We start from the raw sequence: 7,873 nt of genomic DNA, 5'->3' as shown, positions 1-7,873 counted from the left end.
ACATTAAAAACTTAGAGGGGATTTTCTGAGGCCCTGGGAATTCACAGCTCCAAATTAATTCAGCGGGAACTGCAGGTGCACTGCACTTCTGAAGAGTGGGATCTAAGTGAGGGAAGGTTGTTAGTGTTGCATACTTTGACACCGGAGAATGCGAGTCTACACACAGGCCTTGAGAGCTCTGGTACCCACTTCAGTCCTTTTGAAATGAGGGTGCCTTCAAGGGGCTCAAACACTCTGATTCAGTAAAAAAATGGAACTTTATGTATAAAGGCTAGTTTTAAAGGGGGCAGTTGGTTTGTTGTTGTGTGTTCCCTAATGGACAGACCTTGGGTTTTGGATTGTTTTTTTTAACCAGAGGGATAGTTTGTCAGTAGTGGCCATCAGTTGGAAACTCTAAGAATATACACCTTCATACCACTGTATAAAGATGACATTTCCCCTTTAATTTGTATAAACTATTGATCAAAATTCTTGTCTGAAACCCTCAACTGCTTGTTTACTATATATTTTGCCTGATCTTGGTATGCTTTCTGATCTGTACCTGTGCTTTTTTATTTATTTGTTTTTTCTGCTGTGTGCGCAAATTGAAATGGGTTTAATAATGTAGTTAGTGTGCGTGAAACTTGCTAATAGTATTTATGTAGACAGGGTAGAGGACACTACTACCAAAGCACATTGTCATATTTTAAATTATTTTTTCCTTAATGCCCTTTATTGATGCTTCCAATTTGCACATTGTGCATTACCATGATGGCCTGTTCTAATTCTCACTTGAGCTATCCTGGAAAAGCTATGACTCCAAGATCTGGCCTAGGGGAGGAACAAAATGATGTAACTCCTGAAAAAGTGGTTGAAGTTCAAGAAAGAGGTATTGTATCTTCTCTTAAATTTTTTAGGAGGTGATGAATCTTTTACAAGACATTCCTGCCATCATATAGAGCCATCGGTGGGGGGTGTTGTTTGTTTTTGTTATTGCGGGGAGGAGGCGTTTTTGTCATCTGTTAAATTTTAATCTTGGGTGGGGTATAGAATCTGTACTGCACTGATTTTCCTTGGCTACTGATCTTGGAAATTGAGTGCATCCCTCTCTTTGTGCTGCTTACTCTGATTTTTTTTTCTCTGTATAACACACTTTATGGCAAACTGTATACAGGAGTAGACTTGCCCAGCTGTTCTCAAATATTTTCATAGTGTAAGCCATTTTAGTAGAGAGATTGTCTGATAGTGAATGAGAAAATACCTATTTCACATTATCCCTGTGACAAGTAGAATAGTTCTTTGCATTGAAAAATATAGGCGTGTGTTTGGGCATGTAAGTACATCTTGTAATATAAACATATTTTTTTCTTTTTTGGAAACTAATCACACAGTTTACTTCTACTTTTCATTTAATCTCATTCTCCTGTGCAGGCTCTTACTCCTGCTATTTCTTTTTCATGCTGTCCAAGCACTTGGACTTTTTTCCATCTGCTCTTCCAGAGATGCTACTCAGCTTTCTAGTTCTCTTGCCCTGCCTCCCTGGGCTTCCCTTTGGTCCCAGCGGGTAAGCTCTGTCCAAGCTAAGGTGATTCCTTCATGTTTATAGTTCTTTTTACAGGCCCACAGATGCAGCTTTGCTCTAAAGAGCCTGTATAAGTAGCTGGAAACAAAGAGAAGCCAGCACCATATAACCAGCCAACACTTTTTGTGGGCTACCAGCAAGTGTTCCGTGAGTTGCGTGTGGTTACAGACTTGTGTTAACCTTTCTTTATTTGAACATCTTATCTTTTCAGAAATTTAAATGCATTCAGTGTAAAAGAGATTGAATTCTCCCCCCCACCCCCATTTTGCAGCTGTTTTCTAGTAAAACAGTTTAAAATATACATACCATTTATTTTCTGCTTGCAGCACTGTACTTTTAGTTCAGTGGTTCTCAACCTTTTTAGATGTAAGTCATTCCTTGTTTGGCTACAGGCACATTTGTTTTCTGAATTGAGCAGTACCCCATTTCAAAAACAAATTTATTTATTACAGTGCTTACTTTCTTGCAGAACAGCCAGGCAGCAGGGGAAGGTCTGAGATTGCACTTGCCTCCTCACACCAGAGGCACTCTTAAAAAGATCTCAACCCTGGTTGAGAATCACCGATTTAGTCTTTCGTTTGCTACCTTAAAGCCCCAGTAGGCTGTTCTTAAGGTTGCTTATTCATTTTAGCACCCCTTTTAAATTGTAGAGGTCTTGTGGGAAAATAAATCTGTATTTTTGTAGTAAAGGGAAGCACTTTCCCATTGCGCGCATTTTATTTAGTATAAATCACCTGGGGAGATGAGCTATTTGCATACGTAATTAAGTTATATGGAGTCTCAGCTGTGGCAACTCTTTGTTGTGCACTAAACTGTAAACCTATTTAAATAATAGCTGGGAAGTAGAGGCACATATGGAGAGAAAGGGCACCTCCTGAGAGAATCATAAATTTTTGCTCTCTGAATAGATGAGGTGATATTCTGAAATGATAAAGACATAATCGTTAAGTACATACTGCTGATGACTGTAAGAAAGAAATTGAAAAGCAGGAGAAAATTTTAGATGTGCATCTCCCTGATGAGTTAAATTTTTCAGCAACCTGGATGCTTTTTATCTTTAAGTGGCAGTGTTTAGCAAATCAAAAATTATAAAGCAGTGCTGTAACTTCAATTCAACCAGTGCATATCAAAATGCCCCTGCTTCTATTGTAGTCATTTGTCTGCTGTTTCAATATAGGACAAGTGCTTAGCTTCGTTTAGAGAGCTGAGTAATAGTAGTAAGTCACTTTGCAAATAGCGTTTGCACCCAGCAGCCAGTTTTCAGGACCAGTCCCAGATGTTTTCCTGATAGCCCTCATTGAGAACAGGATTCAGTTTTCACAGGTTTTCATCTGAAGACTTCGCTTTTGTGCTGTTAGCTAGGTTGTTTTTTATTAAAAAGGAGCTGTTAATTGAAAAGTATGTAATAGTTTATTTCATTTTGGTTTATTTTATTTTTGAGAAGCGTGAAAAAAATACATATCAGATGCCATTGTTAATTAAATATCTATTCAGCAACACAGAGTCAAATCACTGGTGAAGACACCTTCTGTCTTTTGTTTCTTTTATAAGGTCAACATATGTGGCCCTGGTGACTAAATGAGGAAAAGGAGAACATGGTTCATTTTTCACAGGTGGTGGAGTAGATTGATGTCTTCTTTTGAAACTTGCTTGCCATGTAGCTTTGTTATGGCTAGAACCTACTAATGTTCCATTTAAGCTCATAATGAGTTTCACAGCACTATAATTGTTACTAAATGCTTTACCAGATACTTCTATTGAAGAAATTCATGCCTTAAATATCTGTTTCCTGGTGTGTGCTCCAGCAGATATAACTTCACTTAACTCCCCCCCCAATAAACATAACTTAGTGAGTTGACAGCAGTATAAAAATAAATGTTATTGGTTCATGTTACAAAATGTGTGCTGGTTTTATAATTTTAATATTAATTTTTTTATTTTAATATTAACGGTTTAATATTAATGTTTAATTTAAATATTAATGTTTTAAATTTTAATATTAATGTTTTAAATATGGCTAAGAAATATTCTTTAGGATTAGGAAACAGTGAGGAAAAATGAGCACTGAAAGCACAGGGAAAACTTTCATTTTTATGTTCAGAATGGCACAGTAAAGTTAGATCCTGGAGAGGTTATTCACAGATGTCTTTATGAATTCACCGATATTCTTTATGAATTCAGTGATATTATGCCATTATTCATCATTTGTTAAACTGCAAAACCTTGGCAGACTCGGAGAGGCAGGGTGATTTAGAAAACCTGCTGATTTGGTAACAAGTTAGTACAGCCTATTAAAAACACATGCTGAAAGATTGCTTCCTTTGTCGGTCACACTCAGAAAGAGTTGCCTTAGGAAACTTGTCTGATTTGTCACGTTACATGAATGGAGTTATTGGTATATAGCCCTGAGAATATGCACAGATTCTGTAATTGCAAACTGACATTTCCATGTTTAACAGGCTACAGTAGTCCTGCTCCTCCAGCTTGTTTTGCCCCCTGAGAGTCCTGTGGGATTTGTGAGCTGTGCAGAGTCTGTGGCTATTTAAAAAATAAATCCTAGTTTAGAAGGACTTGATGAAATTTTTAGGAAAAAATACTTTATCTTAAAATCTGTGTCCTAATATTCCAATGTCTGTGGTTTACCGAAGCTTTAGGTACATATTTATAGCTTTAATTATAGCGGTGATAATATTTTAAATTATGGAATAAAAAATTTGAAGTCGATGGGAATTTTGTAACTGATGTCAGTGAAACCAGGTTTTAGTCTTTTAATGTTCTTTACTCATTTCTTTTAGACAGTGGAGCAAACCTTGCTTGAAACAGTGCACTAGACATCCGTTGGCTGGAAGACCAAACCTGCTTACCTGAAGTAGATGTGAAATTTGAGTGTGTGTAAGGGATCGAATGATATAAAAAAAACCCAGTCTTGTACTCACTACTGTGGGAAAGGTTTAATGCTGGGCTTTCTGCTACAGCATTGATTCTAAGGCATGGCTGTCCAACATCTGGGTGGTGGAGGGCTGCATACCCTGTGGGTTGCAGACCCCAGACCACATCCTGCACAGACCACATACTGCAGGGGGAGCATCTGGGTCTTCCCCTCTGCTGTGCAGGCAGCCCACTCCCCCTGCTCATCATGTGCAGCCTGGCTCTGTCCCTACCTCCCCAGCTGTGCATAGAGCCCTGGGCAGACCTTTCCCTGGTCCCCTCTCAACATGCTGCTCTGTCCCAGGAGTAGGGTAGGAAGCCTAAGCTGGAAGACAGGGGCAGCCCAAAGCTCTCAGCAGCCATAGCAGCTGGAGGAATGGAAGGAGCAGTGGCCAGGAGGGAGCCCATGGGCCATATATTAACCCAGCATGTTAACTTCCTGTTGAACAGTCCTTTTCTAAGGGACTCTGTTGTTTAATAACCCAGCTAGTTGGTACTTTCAAACTTGATTTTCCTTTAGTTGGTGAAAGGAATAGTAAGGTGTTTCCCTAGTTCAAAACCTCCAGTTCTTTGTGAATGGGAAAGATGTCCATCACTCTACTTCTGGGCCCTTGGAGCCATTATCTGTGACTGCCATTGACAGTTTTGTCCAATCTCCATCAGCAGGTAAATTTTTTAGCATGTGTTCACGGGGCCCTGCCGGTGGGAAAAGCTTGTAGCAAAGAGTCAGTTTCTGGATGAATTCTGGCTGGTCATAGGGCTTCTCTCTAATTCTGCCACCTTACATTTCATCCTTAGCCATTTTCTCTATTTCAGTTCAGTTGGTTATCCTTTGACATTCTATCTAGAGTATCATTTCTGTTCTGATGACAAAATTTCCATTTTTTGCCGGTTTTGGCCCTTACTTTACTTTATAGCTAAGATCACACATTGCATTTATCCCCGGACCAGTTGTACTTGTATTTGTCCTGGAATAGAAAAGTCATGGGATTGGCGTGTGCACACATCCCCCTCCCAATTGGAGGTTTAGTGAGCAGCTGAATCATCTGCCACTTCTGTGTCATTGGGTTAATTATACAGTCCTGGGACAACCAGCCACTCAGAAATGCTTTATGATGTCCCTGGTCAAAATGTTAGCACATCTCATCCTGTGAACTTCTTTAGGGTTTGGCCAGGGACAATGGTCATGGATAGCTGAACAATTGCACTTTAGCTCGGGAGAAAATAGTTTCCCCCAGGACAAATGTGACGTATGCTTGTAGCCTATGAGAGACTGAGTTTCCACAGATTGTTTCTCTTTCCATAACTTTACTTCCATTACTGAAATCCTACTTGGTAAGTACCATAAGATACCATCTGTCACCCTCTCAAGAAGTGTATCCAGCATTTTATAAATGGGCACGTGGGAACAATGATCGGTGCTGTAAGGTGGCTGCAAGTCCCGCACCCAGCCCTCTCCCCACCCTACTCCTGCCAATTCTGGTGGGCAGACTGCACCACAGAGCAGGAGTCAGGGACTTTTTTAAGTCCCCAAAGTGGATAAGTCTCTAAAGCTTGTAAGAATTGCACACAAAGCAGGGGTGTGCAGTCCCCCCAACCTTTCCCCTCCCTGCCCAGAGGCACATCTCCTCCATACCCCTTCTCCCCCTCTGCTGCCGCCACTGTCTCCGTTGTCCTACGGGTGAGGGGAGCGCCTGTCCTGCTCTAGCCAAGCCTGGCAGGGACTGAGTTCAGACCAGGACAGCACCAGGTGGGTGGCTTGCTCTTGGGCTGGCAGGAAATGCCCAAGGGGACTAGGCAGGGAGCAGGAACTCACCCACCCACTGCTGCAGCAACTGTCCTGACCTGAGCACAGCCCCTGCTAGTGCAGCTGGAGTGGGACAGGAGCTCCCCTTGCCCTCAAGATAACTCTCGGGCAGTAGCAGGAAGAGGACGGGAGAGGGCAAGTTATTTTCTTCAGGGACTTCTGGGGGGTGGTCCCTGGCTAAGCCCCTACTGCGTGGTCAGAAAGGGGGGTGCAGCTGTGCCACTGCATCCCCTCTGAATTTGCCCGTGCTCTCATCTCTTCCATGCATGTTTTACATTCACTAATACTGTGAGAAAAACCTAAAGCTCTCTGATGGCTCTTGTGTTTTTGCTATTTAGTCTTGGTAGTTTGCCTGGGATGGCTTTTTTTTCTGTTTAATATTGCCTCCACACTTCTGTTTCTTAATCCTGTTTACTTCTATTCATCTTCTCTCAGCTTCACTTCAATAATTCCTTTTATGCTTTCTCATGTTCTTGATCTCTTTGCTTCTGTTGTTTATATTTGGTGGTCCTTTTGACCCCTACTGTTTTCCACAGGGTTTTTTTGGAGTAGAATATAGGGAGCATGAAGATGAATTGTTCCTTTCTTTATCTTAAATAACTGAAACAGTAAAATGTGTGTGTTTTGTGTTGTTATATACTATATAATACATACATACATATATATAGCTGTTGAAATGTGCCTCAAATATTCTGCTTGACACATGAGCAGAAATGCCTGTTAAAGCATAAAACTACAACCTGGATAAAATGTAATCTGGTAAATTCATTTCTGTAAATCCTTATGGACTTCATCTAGGGGTAAATTTGGCAGTTGGGATGTATCTATTTTAAGTGCATGAGATTCAAATTTGTGCTCCATCTATTAGAATAGTATATTGAGTTGATATCCAATTATAGTTCTTGGCAGATAATTAATTAACCCATGTGTTTATAGCCCCTGGAAAAATGCATAAGTATTTATTTATTACTGTAGTCTGGATTGCTTGCTGCTCTTCATGTATATTTCTAGATTTCATAGATTTCATAGACATTAGGGCTGGAAGGGACCTTGGAAGATCATCGAGTCCAGCCCCCTGCCCAAAGGGCAGGAAGTCAGCTGGGGTCATAGGATCCCAGCAAGATAAGCATCCAGTTTGCTCTTGAAGGTGTTCAATGTAGGCGCTTGAACCACCTCCGGTGGCAGGCTGTTCCAGACCTTGGGGGCTCGGACAGTAAAGAAATTCTTCCTTATGTCCAGCCTGAAACAGTCTTGTAGTAGTTTATGACCATTCGACCTAGTCATCATCCCTTGGGGCGCTCTTGTGAACAAACGTTCCCCCAGATACTGGTGGTCACCCCTGATAAACTTATAGGTAGCCATCAGATCACCCCTGAGCCTGCACTTTTTCAGGCTAAAGAGCCCCAGGGCTCTCAGCCTGTCATCGCAGGGTCTGCTTCCCTGACCTCTGATCATGCGCGTGGCTCTTCTCTGGACTCTCTCAAGCTTCTCCACATCCTTTTTGAATTGTGGAGCCCAAAACTGGACACAGTACTCCAGCTGCGGCCTCACTAAGGCCGAGTACAAGGGGAGAATGA

The 7,873-nt window shown here is 41.3% G+C and overlaps 1 protein-coding gene across 1 annotated transcript in view; it reads left to right on the top strand.

The window, feature by feature from the left end:
* The first annotated feature begins 3,158 nt into the window (after window positions 1-3,158).
* Window positions 3,159-7,873, top strand: part of MCC (MCC, WNT signaling pathway regulator) — a 362,568-nt gene continuing 357,853 nt past the window's right edge. Inside the window, exon 1 of the mRNA XM_014521105.2 lies at window positions 3,159-3,174. The gene's annotated coding sequence lies outside the window, so the exon portion shown is untranslated. The remainder of the gene's footprint in view (window positions 3,175-7,873) is intronic.

Source organism: Alligator sinensis, unplaced genomic scaffold (assembly GCF_000455745.1).
Source record: "Alligator sinensis unplaced genomic scaffold, ASM45574v1 scaffold225_1, whole genome shotgun sequence".
NCBI lineage: Eukaryota > Metazoa > Chordata > Crocodylia > Alligatoridae > Alligator > Alligator sinensis.
This window is presented reverse-complemented; position numbering and strand designations above follow the sequence as displayed.